The sequence below is a fragment of the Puma concolor genome, chromosome A1 (genome assembly GCF_028749965.1).
Source record: "Puma concolor isolate L17-30 chromosome A1, mPumCon1.1.hap2, whole genome shotgun sequence".
Taxonomy (NCBI): Eukaryota; Metazoa; Chordata; class Mammalia; order Carnivora; family Felidae; genus Puma; species Puma concolor.
In genome coordinates this window covers 104,892,531-104,920,153 of record NC_141667.1, presented here as the reverse complement: position 1 = coordinate 104,920,153, position 27,623 = coordinate 104,892,531, and the positions used below count along the sequence as shown (strand labels likewise).

General features: G+C 41.3%; 1 long non-coding RNA gene across 1 annotated transcript in view; it reads right to left on the bottom strand.

Annotated features, from left to right (window-relative positions):
• Positions 1–10,253, bottom strand: part of LOC147584346 (uncharacterized) — a 448,130-nt gene extending 437,877 nt beyond the window's left edge. Inside the window, exon 1 of the long non-coding RNA XR_015248619.1 lies at positions 9,714–10,253. This is a non-coding gene — a long non-coding RNA (uncharacterized LOC147584346). The remainder of the gene's footprint in view (positions 1–9,713) is intronic.
• Positions 10,254–27,623: the final 17,370 nt, after the last annotated feature.

The window sequence follows — 27,623 nt, the reverse complement described above, 5'->3', positions numbered from 1 at the left end:
ATGAAACTAGACCACTTTCTTACACCATTCACAAAAACAAACTCAAAATGGATAAAGGACCTGAATGTGAGACAGGAAGCCATCAAAATCCTAGAGGAGAAAGCAGGAAAAAACCTCTCTGACCTCAGCCGCAGCCATTTCTTACTTGACACATCCCCAAAGGCAAGGGAATTAAAAGCAAAAATGAACTATTGGGACCTCATGAAAATAAAAAGCTTCTGCACTGCAAAGGAAACAATCAACAAAACTAAAAGGCAACCAACGGAATGGGAAAAGATATTTGCAAATGACATATCAGACAAAGGGCTAGTATCCAAAATCTATAAAGAGCTCACCAAACTCCACACCCGAAAAACAAATAATCCAGTGAACAAATGGGCAAAAAACATAAATAGACACTTCTCTAAAGAAGACATCCAGATGGCCAACAGGCACATGAAAAGATGCTCAACGTCGCTCCTCATCAGGGAAATACAAACCAAAACCACACTCAGATATCACCTCACGCCAGCAGAGTGGCTAAAATGAACAAATCAGGAGACTATAGATGCTGGCGAGGATGTGGAGAAACAGGAACCCTCTTGCACTGTTGGTGGGAATGCAAACTGGTGCAGTCACTCTGGAAAACAGTGTGGAGGTTCCTCAAAAAATTAAAAATAGACCTACCCTATGACCCAGCAATAGCACTGCTAGGAATTTACCCAAGGGATACAGGAGTGCTGATGCATAGGGGCACTTGTACCCCAATGTTTATAGCAGCACTCTCAACAATAGCCAAATTGTGGAAAGAGCCTAAATGTCCATCAACTGATGAATGGATAAAGAAATTGTGGTTTATATACACAATGGAATACTACATGGCAATGAGAAAGAATGAAATATGGCCTTTTGTAGCAACGTGGACAGAACTGGAGAGGGTTATGCTAAATGAAATAAGTCATACAGAGAAAGACAGATACCATATGTTTTCACTCTGATGTGGATCCTGAGAAACTTAACAGGAACCCACGGAGGAGGGGAAGAAAAAAAAAAGTTTAGAGAGGGAAGGAGCCAAAGCATAAGAGACTCTTAAAAACTGAGAACAAACTGAGGGTTGATGTGGGGTGGGAGGGAGGGGAGGGTGGGTGATGGGTATTGAGGAGGGCACCTGTTGGGATGAGCACTGGGTGTTATATGGAAACCAAGTTGACAATAAATTTCATATTTAAATAAATAAATAAATAAATAAATAAATAAATAAATAAATAAATAAATAAAATAAGTATATATACGTATATCCAGAAAATATGTAAGGAGTGACCCTAAGGCAACAAAATAACAAACGCCACAATAGAAAAAAATGGACAATGGACAAAAATAGACACTTCACAGAACAAATGCAAATCATCAATTAGTACAAGAAAAAATGCTCAACTTTTACCAATCAAGGAAAAACAAATTAGAATAACTAAGTCATTCTTCTTTATCCACCATATTGGCAAAAATTAACAAGATTGATGATATCCAGAGTTGTTGGGGACACAGAAAAAAAATGGGTACTATCACGTACACTGATGGTGGGTATGAAAATCAGTATCCTTTTAGAAAGACAATTTGGCAACATCTGTCAATATTGTAAATACTCATACAGTTCCACCCAGAAATTCTACTCACAAGCCTCTATCCTAGAGAACCGTTCGCTCCTGTGCACTAAGAAGCATAAATAAGGATATTCACTGAAGTATTATTTATAGTAGAGAAAGCTAAATATCCACCTAAAGGAGACCCATACTACAGTTTAAAAGAAGACAGTGGGGGCACCTGGATGGCTCAGTCATTTAAGTGTCTGACTTCAGCACAGCTCATGATCTTACCATTCATGGGTCCCAGCCCAACATCCGGGTGTGTGCTGACAGCACACAGAGCCAGCTTCAGATTCCATGTCTCCCTCTCTCTCTGCCTCTCCCCACTCACATTTTGTCTCTCTGTCTCTCAAAAAATAATAATAATAATTAAAGAAATTTTTGAATAAGGCAGTTGATCTATTTACAGTCTCCAAGACATATTGGTAAATGACAAGAAAATGTGGATGTATACAATGTAATGTATACAATGTATACTTACTTTTTATTCTATATTCTCAGATTATTTGACCAATTTGCAACCAGGACAAATGGGAATGGGGTGAATTTTTAGGGAAACGTTCCATCCAATTGCCCAAGTCCTTCATTCTTTCTGGCCTCTGGAATGTATCACAATTTTGTCTAATGTCGACTGTTCACTGACATTTCATTTAATCCACAAATTGTATGCTCCCTCCTAGTGCACACCAGAACCTTGTTCCTGTGGGTGGCTGTCACCAGCCTTTCATCGTTGGGGTGGGAAGTCACATCACTCACCAACTACAAAGTCAAGACAACATCATGGAGTAGCTGGAGATGTTGACCCTGTGTTCTATTTAGGCCATCTATTCTGTCCTCTTTGAGAAATTTGCAGAGGAAACCATGTGTCTGTATAAATGGGTAGTGGTCAATGATAGGTCTATATTTGGTTGTAAGTTAAATGACATTGCTTTCAGAATTTAGCATGTAGGTTGTAAAATATGTAAGTTTATGAAAATGTAACCAAATGGGAAATAGAGAAGATAAAGTAGGCCAAATTGCTTCTAGTAGGGATCACTGTGGTAATCTGCTGTTAATCCCTCTTCATCCCAGGAATTAAGTATTCATTTCCCCTCTGGATTTCCTCAGGATAATCATGTTCTAATCCGTAAGAGTTCTTTCCCTCTCACCTCCAATTACCAGATTGAGTTCCTGACTCTTGAGGGACATTTTACGTACACCCCCCCCCAACCGGTCCACCCCACCCACTATTCTGTTAAAACTGTGGTCTCTTAATAAATTTAAATATATACAGATAAGTGTTCCTAAGCTACTTTTCAGTCGGACAGATTTTCCCAAATATTCGTTTCTTCTACTAAGAAAATCTGATTTAAATCTTTATTATTTTCAAAAACTAGGTATATTTCACGCAAACAAGAAGTAGTACCATAACACATACGGGCATTATGTCTCGGCACTCAGGGGAAGGTCAGCATTAACATCTCTGTTTATGAGGAGAGGGCTGAGACCTGGAAAAGCTTAGGATTCTGGAATTCACAGCAAAATCTGAACCTGGAAATATTACCAGGTTCATTTATTCCTTTCTTATGCACAAAACTGATGCCTGCACGTGGTGCTAGGATGTTCCCCTAGCAAGCACCCCAGAGAGCCCTCAGGCCCAAGCCAGTCCCTGAACTGACCCTCAGGTGCTCATCAAAATGGCCTCTGCGTTTCCGCAAAGTTCAGCCGGCAGCCCCGGCAAGGACGAACGTAGAACTCCACGCCTTTCACCTTTGTTACCTCCTCCTGCACCTGAGCCATGTCAGGGTGGGAAACCGGACACAGTGCGTTCACATAAAAGCAAATAGCAATGTTCCTCTTTGCATGTGTAATGCCAATTGGATGATTTGTCTTTCTAGACTACCCCACAAACATAACTAAAATGTGCCCTTCCAAGAGGCACCTGTGAGGAAGACACGCTGCCCACATCCTATCTCATGTTCATCCTGCGCACTCAGGCTAGGGAGTGAGCTCTATGAATCGGGATCCATTTTGCAGAGGGCAGCTGTATGCATGCCCCATATAAATAGGCCGCTCTGTGTCCTGTGTGTCATTATCAATAATGCTCCCACACACCACAGATTTTAATGCCTCCTAGAAAGCAAATCACTGTCAGTGAGAAGTTCTACGACATTCCTGACCAAATTAGTTGGTTATTCATTGGAAGACCAACAAACTCAGCCTCTGTTGAGCTGCGAAGGAGAGGGAAAAGCATCAAATGATTATATAGACATTCTATAATTAGGGGTGGGAAAATGACTACATTGGAATCCTTTCCTGAGCATGGCTAAACTACAACAGGTCTGGAGAGGTCAAGTAGTGCGGCTCCCGCCTCAGCCTGCTGCCGACTCCAGGGATCTATGAGCATAGGCCAACAGAAAGGAAAAGCTACATTTTTCCTAGGGCTACTCCACTGGAAGTAGAACAAGATGTCAAGAATAACGGAGGAGAAGTTAAAAAAAAAAACTCCAAGGGACATGGAAGAAAGTTGGCTATGACGCGAATAAATGAAGCAGGAAAAAGGCAGAAGGCAGCATTCAGTCAGCTCAGATCACCCCTCACCTGGCCGACACAGGCTACTCACCAGCTGATTCCAATGCAGTAGCTGGCCGATGAAGGAGAAAAGAGGGTTTGGGAGCTAATTTTTTTTTTTTTATTTCCTTGCTTCTAATTGTTCTTAATCCACATTCCTGAGATGGCTTAAGCATTAATAGGCTGAAGCTATGCTCTAGGATAACACTGGGTTAATTATATTTTTTGGGTTGCAAAGGACAGTCATAATTTCACGTAGGCTACATGAGGTAATGGGGTATAATCAGTTATACAGGGTAATGTGTGTGGCTTCTCCTTTCTCTACCTGTGCAGACCCACTCACCATTTCCTAAGCCCCAATCCAGCTGACTGAGCTCCATATTTCTCCAGAGATTGTCTGTTTACCAATGTAATTACTAGCTCTCACTGGCCAGAGTTTTTCCTGTTAGGCCCTCCTACTAGCTGTCTACCAGCCTATGAGCTGGCTGCCCTTGGGATAAGGTGTCTACTTCTGATCCAATCAGATGCCCACTCAACAAGGTACTGCTTAGGGCAGGTTCTTTAGCAAAGGGCTGTGAACAAAAGTAGTTTTCCTTAGAAAAGAATGGCAGAATGGGGCACCTGGGTGGCTCGGTTGGGCGTCTGACTCTTGATTTCAGCTCAGGTCATGTTCTCATGGTTTGTGAGTTCAAGCACCGCATTGAGCTCTGTGCTGGTAGCATGGAGCCTGCTTGGGATTTTGTCTCCCTCTCCCATTGCCCTTCCCCCACTTGCTCTATAATCTCTCTCTCAAAAATAAATAAAAATAAGGGCCCTGGGTGGCTCAGTCAGTTGAGTGTCCGACTTCGGCTCAGGTCATGATCTCTTGGTTTGTGAATTTAAGCCCTGCATCAGGCTCTGTGCTGACAGCTCAGAGCCTGGAGCCTGCTTCAGATTCTGTGTCTCCCTCTCTCTCTCTGCCCCTCCCCTACTCATGCTCTGTCTCTGTCTCTCAAAAAATAAATAAATGTTGAAAACAAAATTTTTTTAGTACATAAAAATAAACTTAAAAAAAGAATGGTGAGTGTCTCAAGCACATGTCTATGTTAAACTACCACCAAATACTTAAGTAGAAATAAACCATTAATTTAGGTTTTTTTTAATGTTTATTCATTTTTGAGAGAGAGAGAGAGAGAGAGAGACAGAGAGTAACTGGGGGAGGGGCAGAAAGAGGGAGATAGAATTCGAGGCAGGCTCCAGGCTCTGAGCTGTCAACAAAGAGCCGACACGGGGCTCGAACTTGTGAATGACAAGATAATGACTGGAGCAGAAGTCCAACACTTGACTGAGTCACCCAGGTGCCCCATAAATAAACCATTAATTTGGAGGCAAGAATCTTTACAGGAGCAGGACCAGCTTCATGGGTTTATGACCTATGCAATTGCACAGGATCCCTAGGCTTAGAAGGGCTCACACACTTGGCTTAATGCCCCACTGTGGCCATCTCAACATTCTTAATGATTTTTGAACAAGGAGCTCCACATTTTCACTTGGCATGGGGTCTTCCAAATTATCTAGCTGTTCCTGTATAGAATTTTTTATTATAAAAAGTGAAGGAAGTTTCATAGAATCAAATAATTTTGGATCCAAGGATTCTTCTGAGATCATTTACTCCAAATATTCATTTGACAGATAAGAAAACCAAGGTCAAAGAAAGGATAATTGGCTTATTCAAGATCCCCCAGTGAGTCCTGGCAATGTCAGACTAGAAACAGATTCTTATCACTCTGTGTCCAATCTCCTCATTCCTCCATGTGGCAGCCTTCCCAGCAGAGAGGACTGCCTGCCACTTAGTCTATTTTGCCAAAATATTTGGTAAGCTGCTTAGAATTCTCATAAAATGAGGCTGATATAAAAACACAAATGTCAGCACCTGGGTGGCTCAGTCTGTTAAGCTTCCTACTCTTGATTTCAGCTCGGGTCATGATTTCACAGTCATGAGATCAAGCCCCGCATAGGTCTCCAAGCTGAACGTGGAGCCTACTTGAGATTCTCTGTCTCTGTCTCTCTCTGCTCCTCCCCCACTTGTTTTCTCTCTCTCAAAATAAATAAATAAACATTAAAAAAAAAAAAAACCCACAAAGAGGGGGGTGCCTGGATGTTTCCATTGGTTAAGTGAACGACTCTTGGTTTCAGCTCAGGTCATAATGTCACAGTTCGTGAATTCAAGCCCCACATCCGGCTCTGTGCTGACAGTGCAGAGCCTGCTTGGGATTCTCTCTCTCCTTCTCTCTCTGCCCCTCCTCTACTCATGATCTCTCTCTCTCTCTCTCTCTCCCAAAATAAATAAATAAACTTTTTGAAAAAAACACAAATGTTGATCTTTCCTTGTTCAATCTTACAGTTTATTTCTTCACCTCTTCACCTTTGACTTCCTCAAAACAAATGGCACTGACAATCCCCAAAATCCAAAAGGAAAGCTGGGGGGAGGAATGTAGACTAACGGAAATTCTGTGGAGGATCTTTTGGTAATAGATATCAAAATTGCACTGTTCATACCCTTCAACCCCGCAAATCCATTTCTACACGTAGTCTCACATATGCACAAGGACTTCTGGGTCCCCAAGCCTACTCGCTGCAGTATTGATTATAACAGCAAAAGATTGGAAACAACCTAAATATCCATCAACAGGAGACTGGCTTAAAGAAAAAGATGATAATACATTCATGGAACAGAATATTACGTAGCTCTTATGAAAAAAAAGAACTTAATCTCTATCTACTAGTATAGAAAAAGACCAAATTACTGTTTCATGAAAAAGCAATGTACAAAACAGTATACACCATGCTTCTGTTTGTGAGGGGCAGGTTATTTCATTATATGTCCTATAATTACTTACACACATTTGGGGGATTTGGATATGCATGGAATTTGTCTGGAAGCATCTGCAGAAAAAGAGTGACTGCCTCTGAGGAAGGGACATGGGAGACTCAGAGATAGGAATGTGGGGGAGATTGTCATTCTATGCCCTTTGTTCCCTTAAAATTTGTACTCTGTGCACATACTATGTTTTCAAAAACTAATTAGTTAAAATAAATGAGTGTCTGAAGAGGGACCCCATGACACCACCAATATTATATCACATCTACAACAAAGAGAAACATACTATTGCCATCATTTTTACTTTTTCTGGGACCTGGTATTGAACTGGCAGACAAAGGAAATGATACATAGTTAAATCAGAGCTTGAAAAACAATTCTCTCCCTTTCCCCTCCTCTGTTCTGCATTAAAAAAAAAAAATCTGCATGACCCATTGCTTGTTTAGTCATTGGCACAACTGTGTGACACAGCGGAGAAGATGAGGAATGTTCCCAATCTTCCTTTGGAAAGTTGCCAATATCATCTGTAAAGTGCCCTTCAGACATAATCCACGTACATTTTCTCGGTGCACCTACCATCAGCGTTCCTACGCACTTTAACGAGAGTTTTATTTTGAACCAAAACCACAAAGGGGGACAGAATCTTCGATACTGCCCTGGTTTAACAGAAGTATGTTTTCCTCAGGTGACAGCAGAAGAGGTGAGCTTAGTCGTCTCGGTAAACCCACTTCCTTGGGAAAACTGTGGTCCTTAGTTGGGAAGCAAACACAAGGGAGTATCTTTCCGCCTCATATCCTCTTTGCAGCTCCTCCTCTACACAGCGTACCTTTATACAACGCACATGTGGTGGATCAAAGACAGCCACAAATTCTTGGACACTCCTCTCCTTGGAAAAATGAGATCTGTTTCCATTCTCCTCGATTCTGGGCTGCCCTGTGACTGCTTTGACCAATGGAGTATGGCAGAATTGGCGCCATGCCAATTCCAAGTGCTGTCTCTGCGAGAAGCAGCACCTTCCTCCTTGTCTTCTTAGAGTCTTAAGCAAGGCACTATGTAAAAGTCCGAGTGCCCTCTGAGCACATGAGATGCCCTAGGACCACATGGAGATGGAAAGGGACCTAACTAAAGTCACTCCGATCAGGACATCAGGCTGTGGGTGAAGCCATCTTGGACCCTTCAGCCCAAACCAGCCACCAGCTGAAGAGCACCAAGTGACCCGGTCAATGCCACATGGAGCAAAAGAATCGCCCAGCTAAGCACTGCCCAAATTCCTGATCCACAAAATGAAGAGATACAACAAATGTTATTTTAAGACACTAAGTTTGGGGCTCGTACGTTATGCAGAAATAGATACCCCATATACCACACCATCACTATTAAGCACCGACAGCTTCAAACCTTTCATACTCAGAATTCTCTTTCCTAATTTGCCTCCGAATAATGACAGAAGGATCTCATGCCAGGCAGCCACAGCTATTGGGAAAAGGGGCCAGGTCCAAGCTGAAACAACAAAAGAATCTCCAACTCCCAACACCTACTCCCCACAGTGCTAGAGATAAGTCTACATGGCCAAGTTGAAGCACCATCCCCTGCCACTGAGGACCCCAGAGATCGCGGGCCACAGAACTTGGAGTTTGCCAGTCCATGTAGGGCCACTATCCCGGAGGGTGTCCTTTGCCCCCCCAACAACTCCAGTGCTCCACCAAATCCATGTCCACCAACCTCCTGTATACCACCTCATGGGGTTCACATATGTTTATTCTTGGATATGGGGTGAAAACCACACCCTCTTACTTGAGCCCTTGCCCTTTCAGGCTGGGCTGAGAGAAGGAAAGCTAAGTCTATGAAAGAGAGATTTCTGGATCAACTTCCCAGGCCGACAACGACTGGCAGGTCACCACCCACTCCAGCCCCTGTGCCTGTTCTCACCCACCCACAGGGTTACCAAGGCCTCAGGGAGGTGGCACCGTCAGAAACCATAATTACAGATTTCATCATACACTCGAGCTCCCCACGAACAAATTCTTCCATACAACAGGCAAATCTATTGTTCGACTTTCAAACATCCAACCAACTTTCAAACACATTGTGGGGAACCCACTAAGTACAAAAGTAACACACTGCCTCTTCTGAATTGTAGACATGGCCTTGAAATTCAGAAAAGGGCAATTTCAGGGTTGAGGCAAAAATGGAAGATTTAGAAGTAACATGGCGAAGGAGGACAATGAGGCTAGCAAACATGGTTTACAAAGTCCAGGTTGTGCAAAGGGGCCCATGAGCAGAGAAGCCGTGTGAGGGCAAAAGGGAGGTACCAGGTGGGTCTCTCCCCTCCTGCTTCCTGGCTTCCAAGGAGTCAAGTCCCTTTCTTTGTGACTGAAGGCCTTTCCTTCACCATGGTCTATATAGACAAACTGCAGTGGTGACTTGGCCATCTGAATAACCTATTTTGATAGATCTGAAAGTCTGAATATTACCAACGAGAAAGGTGTTGGTTTGAGAGAAAGCTGTTTCTCACAAGCCAGAGGAAGAAATTTTAGGATTTTCCTAAATTATCCCAACAATTTTCTCAATCTCTCACTTCAGACAAAATATTTAAAGAAAAACTCTTTATAAAGCATTCTTGGGTCAGGTCTTACAGAAGCAGAGAAGAGAAGAGGGAAGGGTAGAATCACCCAGATTACCTGTCTGGTTGCTTAGACTGGTCCCATTTCACTAAGAATCACACAAACCTCTTCATTCCTTCTGCCGTGCTCACCTGACCTTTTTCAATTTCTTTTTCTTTTCTCCATTACCTTAAGGGAGTAATCTAGACACTCTGGCTTTCTTTGCATGCAAAATGTAACAGTTCTTTCTTTCTTCTTTTCAGATAAAGGCAGTCTTGGGGAAAGGAAAAGAAAAGCGCCTGGCTTCTTCAAATTAGCTCTGAAATAAAAGTCACTGCCAGATGTTATATAAAAGGTGACGTAATCCTAAAGTACTTCATTACATATGCAGCTCTGCTCTTCAGCCCAGGAGGAGTTTATTACATTTTGTCGATCCCATTTTCTATACCCACATCATTTTTACATAATTTTTCCTGCCTGACAGACATCTTCACGTTTTCACAGCAACCCATCAAGATAGCATTACAACAGCACAGGGAGCCAGGTTAGCAGTTTACAAATAACGGCGCTAATAAGCCAGATTTGTCCCTGAGATACAAATCAGGGGTAAACGGTCTATCCATGCATGTGAGAAGCACATCTATTTTAGAATAATAGGGAAGAAAGCAGACCTCCATTCCAGCTGACACCATGTTCTTCCAGAACATGGACCAAATCTAGTCCACAAGTAGGAAAACGGGGAAATGCCAATCTAAACTTATTTCTACAATTCTCTTTGTGTTCCTAATAAATTCCTGGCTCGTAGTGAAATAGATAGCCATGGCAAACGCCATTAAGATCGAACTTCCTGCCTTTTGGGATTGGCACAAGATTTAGAAGAAAACGCACCGTTTGTACCAATGCAATATCTAGTTCCTGAGATGCTCTAAGTGCGCACCCTGCGAGACACTTCCTCCCACTCCCCAGGTGCTAAATAGCTTTCCCCCTCCTTCCCAGGCACTCGCGGCCCCACTGCCCTCTGATGGTGAAAGGCGGCAGTGCAGGCTGGAAGCTTAATTGCTGCAGAAGGATTGAGAGTGGCTGGAGGGAATGGCTGGGAGATCATCTGCCTTAAGGTCAGTGTCAAAGGCCAGGTACATTCAGCTCTTAGCTACTTACCAGAAATGAATCTATCTGACTTAGAATTCCAGTGGGATAAGAAAATGCCCTGTAACTGTCACCCCAAGGAAACAAAAATGCCATTCATCTTGAGAACCTCCTTAAGTTCTAAGGAAAGACCCCTGTTAAAATGAACTTTGTGGTTTTAAAGTATAATTACATACTTAGGGTAACAGAGGTGCTCATTCTTTTATAAGAGCAGGATTTGAGGGGCGTCTGGGTGGCTCAGTTGGTTTAGCATCCAACTTCGGCTTGGGTCATGATCTCGCAGTTCATGAGTTCAAGCCCCGTGTAGGGCTCTATGCTGACAGCTCAGAGCCTGGAGCCTGCTTGGTTTCTGTGTCTCCTTCTCTCTCTGCCCTTCCCCTGCTTGCTCGCTCTCTCTCTCTCTCTCTCTCTCAAAAATAAACATTAAGGGGCACCTGGGTGGCTCAGTTGGTTAAGCGTCCAACTTCAGCTCAGGTCATGATCTCATGGTTCGTGGGTTCGAGTCCCGCATCAGGCTCTGTGCTGGCAGCTCGAAGCCTGGAGCCTGCTTCGGATTCTGTGTCTCCCTCTCTCTCTGTTCCTCCCTCGCTTGCACTCTGTCTCTCTCTCTCAAAAATAAATAGACATTTAAAAAATTAGAATTAAAAAATAGATATTTAAAAAACATTTTTTAAATAACAATAATAAAACAAAAAAAAAGAGCGGTGTTTGAATACAGAATAAAGGGACATGTGAAGGCTTTATAGAAGAACTCTGACCCTCCCTGACTGCCAAGAAAATAGATACAGATCTGTGGATAACTAGCGCTCCAAATAAATGTATTCTATTTCTTATTTGTGTCCAAAGGCAACACATTCCTTTGTTCTACAAGTAATTTCCTTCAGAGGTTCAAAAATTCTTTTCCTTTTTAAAGTAGTTTTTCTTTATATGAAGGTTATTCATGCACATAGTGTAGAATCAAATAATTCTACAGGTCTCATTCCAAAAACAAGGCAGTCCCAGCCACGCTCTCCTTCTGTTTTTAGCTCTGTTAACTGGATCACTTGCTATGTACATCCACATTTCTAAATAACCTCTTTATGTTGCTACTTCTCAATATTCCAGTTTAGGCACCTTATACTGACCTTGCACTATGGAAGATGATTTCATACACACACACACACACACACGCACACACACACGCACGCGCGCACACACACACACACACACAACTCCACCACACATATATAGTTCCCAGTATAGAATAATTTGGGTAAGGTTAATAATATTTATAACACTATGAGTAGTAAAGTCTTGACAGCTAAGTCATGCGGTACACCCTATTTACCCTTTCTCGCATTAACAAGTTTTTAATTTTCCTTGGAGTTAACAAATAAAGTTAACTTTTTTTCATATGCTACGCTTTCTTCATTGTATTAGTCTTGTCAGGCTGCTATAATAAAGTACCACAACCTATGTGGCTTTAAACAACAGAAATTTATTGTTTCACAGTTCTAAAAGCTAGAAGTCTGAAATCAAGGTGTCGGCAAGGCCATGCTCTCTCTGAAGTCTACAGGAGGATGATCCTTCTCGGCCCGTCTAGGTCCTAGGAAGATCTCTGCTCTGATGGTCACCTGTCCTTTTCCCTGTGTATATCTGTGTCTCCATCTGGCATTCTTCTTACTTCGTATGTGTCTGCGTCTTTTCTCCTCTTGTTATCAGGACATCAGTCTTCTTAAATTAAGGGCCTGCCCTACTCCTGTATGACCTCACCTTAACTTACCTCTTAATTACCTCTGCAAACACCTTATTTCCGAATAAGTTCGCATTCTCAGGTATCAAAAGTTAGGACTTCAACATATTTGGGGGGGGGGGGTCATTATTCTACCTAAAACATTTATCTTCACTAATTTATCTCAAACTCTGTCCAGTTCTCTAAATCTCCTTTGAGTGTATTCAAACATTTTCTGTTTCCTATCAGGTTTCATCTCTTGGATTAGTTTACATTCAAATGGGCTTTTCCTATATGATTGGCTACAGTTACAGCCCCGTGTAGCTTCGGGTTCAGTGCAAAAACAGTGTATGTTTCCCTCTTAATAGTCTCATTGGCTATACAGGGTCACATGCCAATCTCAAGCCAACAATTACAGGCAGGAGAATGCTGTGTGCACATTGGCTTAGACCTGCGTCTTGTGTTCCATCACCAAAGATGGGAATCGGGCAGCTTCATTTAACTACCTGATCTGAGCATGGGGAATAGGTGATTAAACATGAGGTGAATAGATGCGGAGCACCAAAAGTAACTTAATGTCCACTATAGCTTGTTAATAAGCACTTTAAGAGAGGTCACTTTCCCCCAAGGCCCAACACAGATTTGGGCCCTTTACAGAATTTTATGATAATCTACTCACTCCAAGAAGGTTAAGAAAACAGAAAAGAAATTGAATGAAAATACATTTAGATCTACACTTTATCCTGTTTCTGATATTATAGGGATTCATTTGGTAATGTCTAAGGGAAAAATACTTGTCACTTGAATACATTTTTATGTCCTAAAATGTTTGGAGAGAAGGTATTACCCCTCATACAAAATGTCCTACAAATGGAAGGAAATATCCTGTGGTCAAATCCCCATGATTTCAAACAGAATGATTCAGAAAATAAAAAATTCCAACCAGGCAGGCAATCACCATCCTGTTGATAAAAATGTTCTCCTGCTGAGATGCCACAGAAGCTTTCTCCAAATGAGTTTTCGCACCACACTCCAGTTGTCCAACATCATCTCTTCCCTTCTATGAAGGAGAGAACAGCAGCCTCATTTCCCATCCACCTTACAGCACCTGCCCCCGGGTAGGAACAGAAAATATTTAACTTTACATTTCCTTTTTATTGGTTCCCCTATTAATTTTTTCCATCTTTGACTAATTTTTTTATACTTTTGAACTACAGGTCCAAAACTTTAACAGTCACTTTATTCACGGAAACTGCACATTTGAGCCTAAGAATTAACAGTCTTCCTGCGTGAGTGGCTGGGACAAGGCAAACAAAACCTTAAAGACATAAGTACCTGGGTGGCTCAGTCCAGTAAGTGTCTGACTCTTGGTTTCAGCTCAGGTCATGATCTCACAAGTTCCTGAGTTTGAGCCCCACGGTAAGCTCCATGCCGGTTCAGAGGCTGCTTGGGATTTTCTCTCTCCCACTCGCATGCTCTCTCTCTCTCTCTCGTTCTCTCTCTCTCTCTCAAAATAAATCCATAAATAATAAAAATAAAATAAAATAAATTAAAGATATAAGACCTAAGACAACAAAATCAAAAAGAAAAATGAGGGAAACAGGAGAAGATGATGTGATGATTAATTTCATGTGTCAACTTGACTGGGTCATGGGATGTCCAGATATCTGGTTAGACATTATTTCTGGGTCTGTCTGTGAGGGTGTTTCAAAAAGAGATTAGCATGTGAATTAGTGGACTGAATAAAGCAGACTGCCCTCCCCAGTGTGGGTGGGCCTCATCCAATCCTTTGAGGGCATAGGTAGAACCAAATGGCAGAGAAAGGCTGAATCCTCTCTGCCTGACTGATGGAAGTGGATCATCTCCTCTGCCTTTAGCACTCCTGCTTTTCAGGCCTTTGGGCCCAGACTGGAATCTCCAGCCCTCAGAGCTTCAAACTACACCCTTAATTCTCCTGTTCCTCCGGCTTGCAGATGGCAGGATCATGAGTCTTCTCAGCCTCCATACCATGTGACCGAATACCTTATAATAAACTTCTTTATATATATATGCATATACCATAGGTTCCGTTCCCTGGAAAATCCTAATACAGATGGAGTCAGAGTGGGACTAGGAAAAAAAAAAAAAAAAGGAAGAATAGAGAGAGAAAGCCAAGAAAATGGTGAGAAGACAGAGATTGATATAAGAGAGGAAAAGCCCTAACCTCCATATGAGGATCAGCACTCTGTAATTCACACCCAGCTGCTCCGTAATTCACTGCCTAACCTGTCACCTCTCGGGCCCTCAACCTCCCCCCTGAGAGGAGTGACCCGACACATCTCTTGAGTCCTTCTGGTTCTACACACTGTCATGATCCTCTGCAGGTGCCACCCACTCAGTTAACCCTCATGCTATATGGGTGCCTACCTGGCAGGGTCCTTACCCATATGGGATGGCAGTCAAGCAGCTCACTGTAGGAACTAGACGTAAATGCTGCCTTTGCCAGTATAGCCATCTTCAGCATTCTGAGATCAGAGAGGGAGGATCCCAGGGGGCTGGGCAGCTAAGTGCTGGATGTAAAGCTGCCAAACCATCAGGCCCAAGGGAGGTGCTCTAAGAAGAGCATTTCCTAAAAACTCAGCATTTAAAATGACACATCTTAACATGCCATTCCCAGAACCCATCATCTCCCCTCCTGTGGGGTTTTAATGGTTGAAAAGACAATGAGGTCTCTTTCCCAGGTCATATTAATGAAAGACCTATTTCCCAGATCAATGCCCTCCAAAGCAAATATATACTCTCTTCATGTTGTATTCACCCTTCTATTTGTTGCTGCTCTACATGTAAGGATATGAGATTTTATAGTGTGATTAGTATTGAGAAGTTTGGGCCAGCAGTGATCTTCAACTCTGGGGCATTAAATCATGTAGAGAGGTTTTTGTTTTGTTTTGTTTTGTTTTTAATATGAATGTATGGGCCTCTTTCCTAAAAATTTTCATTTAATTGGTCTGGTGAGGAGATCCAAGTCTCTTTTTTTTTTTTTTAACCACTCCCCAGGCAATCTAATGTGAGGCCAGGTGAGAACCACTGGGCTGAGGGATTGCGGTGTTTCCAAAAGGCTCAGAGTGGCCACGAACACCTCTGACACACGTGCTTTACATTCCCGGTTTTTTTAGCCAAGAATTCTTAAGGAGAAGTTCCACCCACAACAGCAATAGATGCTGTGTATTTGGGTCCAGCTTTTCTCTTTCCCATCTAGAGCTTACAGCTTGTATAGACATTCCCCCAGGCAAGCAAGGGTCCTAGCAAGGGTGAGAACACCACCCAATTTTCTGCCAAGCTTTTAAACTTGGGTTTATGTTGCCATTTCAGAACTCACACTAATAGTCTAGTACTTCCATCTAAGGGAATGCATTCCAATGCCAAGTCCTTGTAGTTCTGTGATCTATTCATCAACAAAACCATATCTTGGGTAGTGGAGAAAGTAGAGTCAATGCTCATATGTTCCTGAATCTTAAGTTTTCTCCAGTATTCTGAAGAGTCAGTCTCTCTACCAAGTTTAAAAGAGCTGTATTCTCCTGAGCACTATCACACAGTTTGTTGTGGATTTTATTTATTTTAAAGGCTTTTTGTTAATGTTTATTTTTCAGAGAGAGAGAGAGAGACAGAGTGTGAGTCGGGGAGGGACACAGAGAGAGGGAGACACAGAATCCGAAGCAGACTCCAGGCTCTGAGCTGTCAGCACAGAGCTCGACGAGGGGCTCAAACTCATGAACCGTGAGATCATGACCTGAGCCAAAGTCAGATGCTCAAATGACTGAGCCACCCAGGCACCCTTGTTGTGGATTTTTCAAGAGAATTATTTTGTTTCTATGGCCTTTTTTCATTTTCTGAAATTTGGCGATAATAATCCCCCCTATAACCTACCATATATTCAGTCCTTAAAATAGATCAGTCACTATATCAGGCACTAAAATATACTATCTCTAATCCACAGGACAACCATGCACAATAAGCACTGTTTCCCCAAATTTACAGATGAGAAGCTTCATAGCTGTAACTGTTAGAGCTGGGATTCGGATTCAGGTCTGTCTGGCTCCAAAAATAACAATCTTTTCACAATGCTCTACTGCCCACAGAAAATCTGTTGGAAGGTCAGTAACTGTAACAAAACAATAAAAGTAGATATTCTTGTAACAAATGTTTTCTCCTGAGCCATGGAAGTCACAGTTTCTACATCCTCAACTACATTAGAGTCTTTGGAGCCTCCAGAAAGGAGGCTTTGAGAGTGGAAATATTTCCTGATTAACTTGTGTGATGTGTTATAAAGTCATTTCTAAAATATATACAATCAAGTCCTATAGATGATTAATAAGTATGGCTAGTAGAGTAGGAACCAGAAGGTCCAAGAGATAGACAGACAGCTTTTTGAGTCAACAAGGAAAATCACTTTGTAACAAGGCATGCGAGTTCTTCTGCAGGTGGGGATCCTTGAGAGAGAATAGAGACTTTGGGCAGGGTTGCCTGGAATATTGATTCAACCACATTCAAAGAACAATGGTGAAGAAAAAGCACACATGCACTCAGTCCCTACCCTCACAAAGCTTTCAATCTAATGGTGGGGAGACAGGTATTGATCAAATAATCCCACAAACATGATCATGTAAAAAATACTCTGAAAGTGGGGCGCCTGGGTGGCACAGTCGGTTAAGCGTCCGACTTCAGCCGGGTCACGGTCTCGCGGTTCGTGAGTTCGAGCCCCGTGTCAGGCTCTGGGCTGATGGCTCAGAGCCTGGAGCCTGTTTCCAATTCTGTGTCTCCCTCTCTCTCTGCCCCTCCCCTGTTCATGCTCTGTCTCTCTCTGTCCCAAAAATAAATAAACGTTGAAAAAAAAAATTTTTTTAAATACTCTGAAAGAAAAGCACAGGGTTCTTTGACAGCATATAGATCAGTGGCCTTGATCTAATGGAAGGCAAGAAGGAATCATGTACAGTGAAGAAAGACTTCCCTGAGGAATTTCTATTTTCCCAGTAAGAGTTCAATGTTCCCAAGTTAGCCGATGGCATGTTCTGTTTTATGTAACAATGACAGCTAGGAACAGCCTACTCTCCAACCTCCACTTCAAAGCCACCAACCAAACCCATGAGATAATGGATATGAGCCATTAAATTGCCACCTGCCAATTTTTCTTGTCACTTTCTCTTCCAGGGTTTGGATTTCTAAGTTTTAGGTTTAGCAGCATGGACTCAATTGCTTCCCTTTTTATGACCCTTCTGCGCTTCTCTTCCCCACTCTTTATACCCAACCTAACAACCGTATACCCATGGGGTGATGGCAATTCTCCCATATCTTCAAAAACAAGGAAATTAGGATTCTTGCCAGATTTTTTAAAACAAAGAAAGATCCCCCCAGCACCCTACAAGCCAACTGAATTGACTGAGAGCCTATAATATTTGGTCAGCTACATCCACCCAAGGATGTCTTTAGGTAGCCAGGAAGAGCAAGACCATAATAGACAAGCCCCTACCTCACTCCATAGGTCATGCCAAAGCTGGAGGAATGTTATAGTTTCAATGTTTAGATCCCAGCAGAGTTGGCCCTTCCCACAGAGACCATCTAGTCTTAAGGAAAGACTGTCCCCTCTTCTCTATTAGTAGGCAGGGGCTGCCTCACCATCCCCTCGAGAACCAGGAAAGCCTATTATCTATCTCTTAGATTTAGTGAACCAAACAGAAGTTTGATTTCTTTTCAGATAAAAGAGATGATGCAAATGAGAATTTTATCTTGCACGGAGGAGTGACAAAGTAGGAGAATGAATCCTACTTGATTACAATCTTCCATCATTCTGATTTTATAATTACTGAATGGAATCAATCAGCTTTCAATTGTTACCTTGGTGAAAGATTAAAACATCATTACTTGTCCTACATATTTCACACTTTAGCAAATTTTAATAAACTAAATGCATGAGAAATGGTTATATTATCTTTCATGATATTGGGATGCTAATGACATTTCTATTGATTTTAATTCACATTTGTTGGTCAAAAAGAGTCAGATTCCAACGAGGCATGGAATCCTATAATCAACACTAACAAATGAAGACCACTGAACACTGAAATAGGCCAAATGAAATCATTAATCAGAAATATCATAAAATAATTACCAAAAAACTAAAGAGGTCTTATCTTCCTAATGAACATCTTTTATGGTATATTGATTCATTTATAACTCTTACACATTGGTGATTTCTCTATTAAAATGTTTTCCATAAGTATAGAAAAAGCACTTTGAAAAGACAAAATCGGAAAAGCACCAATTTATCAGCAAAGGGGATCATACACACCTCCCCCTAAAAAGTGAAAAAGATTCCTGAAGATCATATAGGACATGCAACCCTTTGTTAAAACCATTCGCATCTGGGACACCTGAGTGGCTAGTCAGTTGAGCGTCTGACTTCAGCTCAGGTCATGATCTTGTCGTTTGTGAGTTCATGAGTACGAGCCCCAGAGTGGGCTGACTACTGTTAGCACGGAGCTGACTTCGAATCCTCTGTTCCCCTCTCTCTCTGCCCCTCCCCCACTCACACTCTTTCTCAAAAATAAATAAACATTAGGGGTGCCTGGGTGGCTCAGTCAGGTGAACATCTGACTTTGGCTTAAGTCATGATCTCCCGGTTTGCGAGTTCGAGCCCCGCTGTCTGCGCTGACAACTTGGAACCTGCTTGGGATCCTCTCTCTCTGCCCCTCCCCTGCGCTCTCTCTCTCCTTCTCTCTCCCTGAAAAATAAATAAATATTTATCAAAAATAAATAAATAAGTAAACATTAAAAAATTTTTCACGTCTGAAAAATTCTTAGCCCAGTAGGAGGAAAGATTAGACAGAGTAAACAATAACAGAGAACAGAGTAATAGTGAAAGGTGAAGGTTCTGCAGTTAAACATCATGGCTTCAGGTAACTTTGTCTACTTTACTTCTTTGTGCCTCAGCCCCTTCATCTGTAAAATGGGGGGGGGGGGTATAATAATAGTATTCATTTCATAGTCCTGGTCGCAGGATGAAATGAGATGATGTGTATGTATAAAACATGGTTAAAAACAGCATTAAACTTCATGTATGTGAAGATGTTGTTTTGATTCTCTCCAATGCTCTCTTGGTTTGAATTTTTTCCCATTACTTATTCTCTCTAGCTGGTCAAGTGGACTATGCCTCCTAGGGGACAAATCAAGTCTGGGAGGGTCTGATATCTGGAGTTCACACTTACAAGAGGCAAACAATGAGGGGTGAGGTGGGGGCAAGACAGACCAGGCTTTTAAATGCTCTACAATGTTGGGGCGCCTGGGTGGCGCAGTCGGTTAAGCGTCCGACTTCAGCCAGGTCACGGTCTCGCGGTCCGTGAGTTCGAGCCCCGCGTCAGGCTCTGGGCTGATGGCTCAGAGCCTGGAGCCTGTTTCCGATTCTGTGTCTCCCTCTCTCTCTGCCCCTCCCCCGTTCATGCTCTGTCTCTCTCTGTCCCAAAAATAAATAAACGTTGAAAAAAAAATTAAAAAAAAAAAAATGCTCTACAATGTGAAAATATCCCCCCACAGCCTCAGTCTTTAATAGACCTATAAAAATCATGATAAATGTCATCTATGGGACTTAATTTCTTGTAAAAGCTGGAAAAGGCAATGTTTGTCTCCAAGAGAATGTAGAAGGTAAAATACAGATGGCCCTGTTAAGACAATGAGTGAAGACTGGCGAGCCCAGCCTTATAACAACAAGGACCCAGAGAGTTACAGGAAAGTTGCTGGATGGGCCTGAGCCAAGGTGACTTGAATCTCCAAGAGGTGGGAAGTAGAGGAACAGAAATGCGGGTCCCAGGTGATACCACTGGGGATTTCCAATATCAAATCAACTCTAAAAAAAAAAATAATAAAATAAAATAAAATAAAATAAAATAAAATAAACTCTTCAAAGGCCCCATTTCCTCAACTGAAAATTTCCTGGACTTCTTTCTATTTGGGTTTTTCCGAGAACCTCAGGCCACCAATTCAACACACTATTCTTCAAGTTCCAGTTAAATTCGTTCTACTACCTTTTTAAATCAGATTTTTATTATCCCACATCTTCCTTTAAGGTTGTTTGAAATTTTAGAACAGTGTGATATCAAGATTTTTTTTTAATCAAAGCCCTAGGTCAGAACACCTCTTGTATGTGCTGCAGAAAAAAATTACATAAGCCACCCATACCTTGTCCACAATGATGACAACGGTAACAGTTATTGTTTGTTTATGGAACACTCACTATAAACCAGGTATCACACTAATTATGCTTTACTGGCATTAATGTACTTAACCTTTACAACTGCCCAATGAAATATGTTCAGTTATAACAGATAAGGAAACTGAGGTCAAGAGAGGTCACTTGTCAGAGGGGAGGTGGCTGGGGGGATGAGTGAAATAGGTGAAGGTGATTAAGTGTAGACTTAATTTGGTGAGCACTGAGTAATGTACAGAATTGTTGAATCACTATACTGTACATCTGAAACTAATGCAACCCTGTATGTTAAGTATACTGGAATTTAAAAAAAGAGAGAGAGAGAGAGAGGTCCCATGTCCAAGGTCACAAACTTGGTGGTGAAACCAGGATTAGTTCATTTTTTCAGCAGCTATTCATTAGGGGTAAAATATACCAAGTAAGTCACACTTTTTCAATCTAGGTTAGAGAAAAGAGAGGTGTATTTATTCACAATAAATAAGTGTATTTATTCACAAGAGCTATAAAAGCAAACACACATCACAAATAAATAGTTTTACTTCATGGACCTTGTTGCAGGTCTCATTTTTCAAAACTAGCCACAACAATAACTCACATCCTACATGCCCTCGATATGATGTTAACTCTCCTCACATCAAGATATGGAAATCGAGGTGTGCCTGGCTGGCTCAATTGGAGGAGCATGTGACTCTTGATCTCAGGATTGTGAGTTCCAGCCCCATGTTGGGTGGAAAGATCACTTAAAAATAAAATCTTTTTTGGGGCGCCTGGGTGGCGCAGTCGGTTGAGCGTCCGACTTCAGCCAGGTCACGATCTCGCAGTCCGTGAGTTCGAGCCCCGCGTCAGGCTCTGGGCTGATGGCTCAGAGCCTGGAGCCTGTTTCCGATTCTGTGTCTCCCTCTCTCTCTGCCCCTCCCCCGTTCATGCTCTGTCTCTCTCTGTCCCAAAAATAAATAAACGTTGAAAAAAAAATTTAAAAAAATAAAAAATAAAAAAAATAAAATAAAATAAAATCTTTTTTAAAAAGATACGGAAATCTAGGTTCCCTTCTTGAATGTGGGAGGGTTTATGACTAACGGTGGAAGTGACACTATGTACTTTCAAAACTAGTTCACAGGAAGTTCACAGCTTCTGCCTGGTTCTGTTGAAATGCTTGCTTTTGGAACCCAGCTACCACACCATGGGAAAGTCCAAGTACAAAGAAGACAGCTCGAGATGTTCCAGCCGAGTTTCCAGACAAGATCTCAGCCAACAGTGAACATCAACCTGTAGACACAAGAGTGCAAAAGCCTTTGGATGATTTCAGACCATCATCAAGTTGACCCCTATTCTCCAAATGTTTCCAGCTAAAGCCCCAGACATCATGGAGCAGAATAAGCTGTGTCCATTGTGCTGATTATATTCTTTCTCAATTCTGGACCCACAATACCCATGAATGTAATAAAATGGCTTCTGTTTTATAGCAAGTTTGGGATAATAAATTAAGCAGCAATAGCCACTGGAATAGCTTTTAACAAACATCATTGGTTTTTGCAATTAATCAAGCACCAAAGCACAGAAACGTAAAATTGTAGGTAACCTGTTCAAATTGTGTGTTGACCTTTTCCTTAACTTAATCATGTTATTCTTTAGTTCTTCCAAAAAAGAAGAGCCTCTTTAGCTTAACAGGGAATTTCTGAAATATTCATTAAAATGATCACAGCAGATACATACTGCATTAAAATAGGAAAAGGCTTCCAGTATGATATTAAACGGAAAGAAAGCAGAATACCAATTTTTATACATGTTATGATTACCCTATATAAAGATTCCTTATGCAAATGGAAAAAAGTCTAGAAGGGAACTCTGGAAAAATTAAAATAATCAACCTGATATTTGGTAAAGTCTCTTTTTTTTCACAATTGATACATGATGTGGATATATGACTTGATATATGCTTGATATATGATATATAGATAAAAATATATTAAACTAAAATCATCAGAGAAAGAAATGGGGCAAATTTCCACTCCCCTCCTAGGAACTCTTTCACATGACTGGAAACATTTCCTTCATTACACAATCTCTCCGTGTCTCACTTTTCTTTCCTAAGAAATGGGAGTAATAATAACACTTATTTCATAGAGTTGTTATGAGAAGTAAATGAGTTGAGTTAATTAGGGGAAGCCTTAAATAGTGCCTGACACATAGAGAATAACAAACATTAGCTCTTTGAATTATCTCATTCACTCCTAATATTGTAGATGAAGATCATCTCCATTAATCCTGCCTTTAATTCCCAAACCCTGCCACTAACAAGCACTGGAGGACTGAACTAGGAATGAAGACATCTCTGTCCCAGTGTTAGCTAAGGAAATGAGCTGTGTGATCTTGGCCAAGCCACTCAGCCTTCATTTCCTTGTGCATATAATGAATCGGATGCCTACCTTTTTGAATTTTCAACTGAAAATCAACTGACATAATGCTCTGAAGGGATTTGGTCAAAGTCCAAAACAAATGCCGTTTGTCTATCTTCTTATTTTACCAATTCTATTCATTTGCTAGGGCTGTTATAACCGAGTACTGTATACGGAGTGACTGAAACAACAGAAGTTTATCATCAGCAGGGTTGGTTCCTTCCACCTACTGTGAAGAAGAATCTGTTCCAGTCCTCTCTGCTGGCTTCTGGTAGTCTGCAGGCAATGTTTGGTGTTCCTTGGCTTATAGGCACACCAACCTGATCTCTGCCTTAATATTCACATCTGCTCTCCCTATGTACCTGTCTCTGTATCCAAATTCCCCCTTTTCATGAGGATGCCAGCCATATTGGATTAATACCCACCCTAAAGAACTCATTTTAACTTGATTACCTCTATGAAACCCTATCTCCAAATAAGGTCACATTCTGAGGTCCTGGAGGTCAGGACTTCAACAGGTAAATGTGACACAATTCAACCCATAACATTGATGAAGAAATGAAATCCCCAAATGGGTAGTCTATTTAGGAAGAGTGGGACATAAATCCAGCAGACATTGACAACTTGTTTGATGCATACGGAAAGAAATGTGCAAAACACTTCTTTTGAAATTCCAGACTAAAGCAACTCTGACTGAATCCTTTTATGAACCTCAAATTCAGCCCAGATTCATAAATCCTTGAAGAAAACCCAAGCCAATTTTGGAGTTTCCGACAAGATTCAGAGGCTGAATGGATCAGACAGAATTTCATTTGGTATTTAGGTTTATTGAATCTAACCTGAAACTTAATGCAAATTCATGGAACACAAACCCCTTACAAATTGAATAGAAGCAAATACTAAGGGCTCATGAGCCATCTGGAATGCACATGCTGAATGTTGAGGTTTTTCCATTGCAATAACAAGGTAGGGAGGGGAAAGCCAGGCTTGTAAGTTCTCACCATCACCAACTCTATAATATAATGTATTTGCATCTCATGTGAATTTGAATTATTTCAAATAGTGTAATATACAAATAATAATAAGATCTCACTTTGTGAGCAAAATTTTAAACAATATGAAATCTCCTTAAATATAAACTTTGTCAAAGCTTGCAAAATTTCAAGAAGGGCAGGCTGACTGACTTGCAAACTATGTGTTGGTTAATGCCATAGGAAGGTGTCCCTTTAACTGGTTAACAGAAATACCTGCATGGCACAAAAACAGACACTCAGATCAATGGAACAGAATAGAGAACCCAGAAATGGACCCACAAACGTATGGCAAACTAATCTTTGACAAACCAGGAAAGAATATCCAATGGAATGAAGACAGTCTCTTCAGCAAATGGTGCTGGGAAAACTGGACAGCGACAGGCAGAAAAATGAACCTGGACCACTTTCTCATACCATACACAAAAATAAACTCAAAATGGATGAAAGACCTAAACGGAAGACAGGAAGCCATCAAAATCCTCGAGGAGAAAGCAGGCAAAAACCTCTTTGAGCTTGGCCACAGCAACTTTTTACTCAATATGTCTCTGGAGGCAAAGGAAACAAAAGCAAAAATGAACTATTGGGACCTCATCAAAATAAAAAGCTTCTGCACAGTGAAGGAAACAATCTTATAGCAAAACTAAAAGGCAACCAACAGAATGGGAGAAGATATTTCCAAATGACATATCAGATAAAGGGTTAGTATCCAAAATCTATAAAGAACCTATCAAAATCCACGCCCATAAAAACAAATAATCCAATGAAGAAATGGGCAAAAAGACACGAACAGGCACTTCTTCAAAGAAGACATCCAGATGGCAAACTGACACATGAAAAGATGCTCAACATCACTCATCATCAGGGAAATACAGATCAAACCACAATGAGATATCACCTCACACCTGTCAGAATGGCTAACATTAACAACTCAGGCAACAACAGATGTTGGAGAGTATGCAGAGAAGGACGGTCTCTTTTTGCACTGCTGGTAGGAATGCAAACTGGTGCAGCCACTCTGGAAAACAGTAGGGAGGTTCCTCAAAAAATTAAAAATAGAAATGCCCTAAAACCCAGCAATTGCACTACTAGGTATTACCCAGGGGATACAGGTATGCTGTTTCAAAGGGGCACATGCACCCCAAAGTTTATAGCAGCACTATCAACAATAGCCAAAGTATGGAAAGAGCCCAAATGTCTATCAACAGATGAATGGATAAAAAAGATGTGGTATATATATATACAATGGAGTATTGCTTGGCAATCAAAAAAGAATGAAATCTTGCCATTTGCAACTATGTGGATGGAACTAGAGGGTATTATGCAAAGCGAAATTAGTCAGAGAAAAATAAATATCACATTACTTCACTCTTATGAGGACTTTAAGATACAAAACATATTAGGGAAGGGAAGCAAAAATAACATAAAAACAGGGAGGGGGACAAAACATAAGAGACTCTTAAATATAGAGAACAAAAAGAGGGTTGCTGGAGGGGTTGCGGGAGGGGGGATGGTCTAAATGGGTAAAGAGCATTAAGGAATCTCCTCCTGAAATCATTGCTGCACTATATGCTAACTAACTTGGATGTTAAATAAATAAATAAGTAAATAAATCTTCACAGAAAAAAAATTAAAAAAGAAATACCTGTAATCCTTGATCAGCAGAAACTATTACATATGGACATCCAAACTTGACCAATGGTTTGAATAGCTAATATGCTCTCACTTTATTTTTTTTAAGTTTATTTATTTATTTTGAGAGAGAGCACAACCAGGAGAGAGGCAGAGAGAGAGGGAGAGAGAGAATCCCAAGCAGGCTCTGCACTGTCAGTGCAGAGCCCTATTCAGGGCTTGACCCCATGAACTAGGAGATCATGACCCGAGCTGAAGTCAAGAGTCGGAAGTTTAACTGATTGAGCCACCCAGGTGCCCCTGTGCTCTCATTTTAAGTTTGACAGTTGCTAAGAATTAAAATCTTTTGGAGCACTTGGGTTGCTCAGTGAGCTATGCATCTCATGGTTCAGTTCATGAGTTCGAGCCCCATATCAGGCTGTCAGTGCAGAGCCCACTTCAGATCCTGTGTCCCCATCTCTCTCCACTCCTCCCCCAGTCATGCATTCTCTCTCTCTCTCTCTCTCTCTCTCTCTCTCTCTCTCTCTCTCTCAAAAACAAACTTTTAGAAAAAGAATTAAAGGGATGCCTGGTGGCTCAGTTGGTTGGGCATCCGACTTCAGCTCAGGTCATGATCTCATGGTTCGTGGGTTCGAGCCCTACATTGAGCTCTGTGCTGACATCCGAGAGCCTGGAGCCTGCTTCAGATTCTGTGTCTCCCTCTCTCTCTTCTCCTCCCCCACTTGAGCTCTGTCTCTCTCTGTCTCTCAAAAATAAATAAATGTAAAAATTTAAAAATTTTTAAAAAGGGATTGAAATCTTTTGAATAGTCTTTAACAGTGTCATGCAAGTGTTTACTTAAGTGATGGCCCAATGACTGAAAAACTCACTGGAAAATCAGTCTCTTTGGACTGGAAGTTAGTCCAGTTCAAAAAGCTACAGAAGTCCAGATACCAACCTCAAAATACCCTATTGTTAAATTAGGAAAGTGTATTATGTGAGAGATGTAAGGCTAAGAAAACAAAAGCACTTCAAGCAAAAAGAGGCCAAAACAGGTGTAGGGTTTTACACTTTGAGAGTGCATCCCCTCCGCTTTATACTTATTCCTGTGGGAAAATTAGCCTTCGCTTACAAAGATTTTAATTATGCAAAGCCCTCCAGGAATATGTCTCTTGAATTAAGGGCCACCATGCTGTATTTTCTTAACAATTTCATCAAAATATCACTTATACACCATGAGATTCACTCCTCCTGCGTGTACAATTCAATGATTTTTAGTAAATTTACTGAATTGTGTAACCATAACCATACTCTAGCTTTAGAGCATTTTGATCACCTCGGTAAGATTTCTCATGCCCATTTACAATTAATCCCCATTCCTACCTCCAGCAACCTACGAATCTACTTTTGGTTTCCTTCGAGTTGCCTTTTCTGGACATTTCATGCAAATGAAATCGTATAATACATAGTCTTTTGTGTCTCGCTTCTTTCATTCAGCATGATGTTTCTCAGTACATCCATGTTGTAGAATGGTTCTGTATTTCATACCTCTTTATAGCTAAATGGTATTCCATTTCATGGATCCTGTAATTGTTTTTAGGCTTGAGTTTAGATGGCCCAAAGGCATAGCCACTTCTTACTATATGTGCCAGATGTAAGTATGGCAAAAAATACCCAAATGTGGCCACCAACAATTCCTCCCCTCTTTCTGCACACTCCTAACATTGAGAAGTGGAGTCTACTCTCCTTCCTTTACTCTAGAATCTGGACCAGCCCTGTCACTTGTCTTGTCCAATAGATGTAGCGACAGTGATGTCCTGTCACTTCTGAGCCCACTTGAGAGAAGTGGCAGCTTCT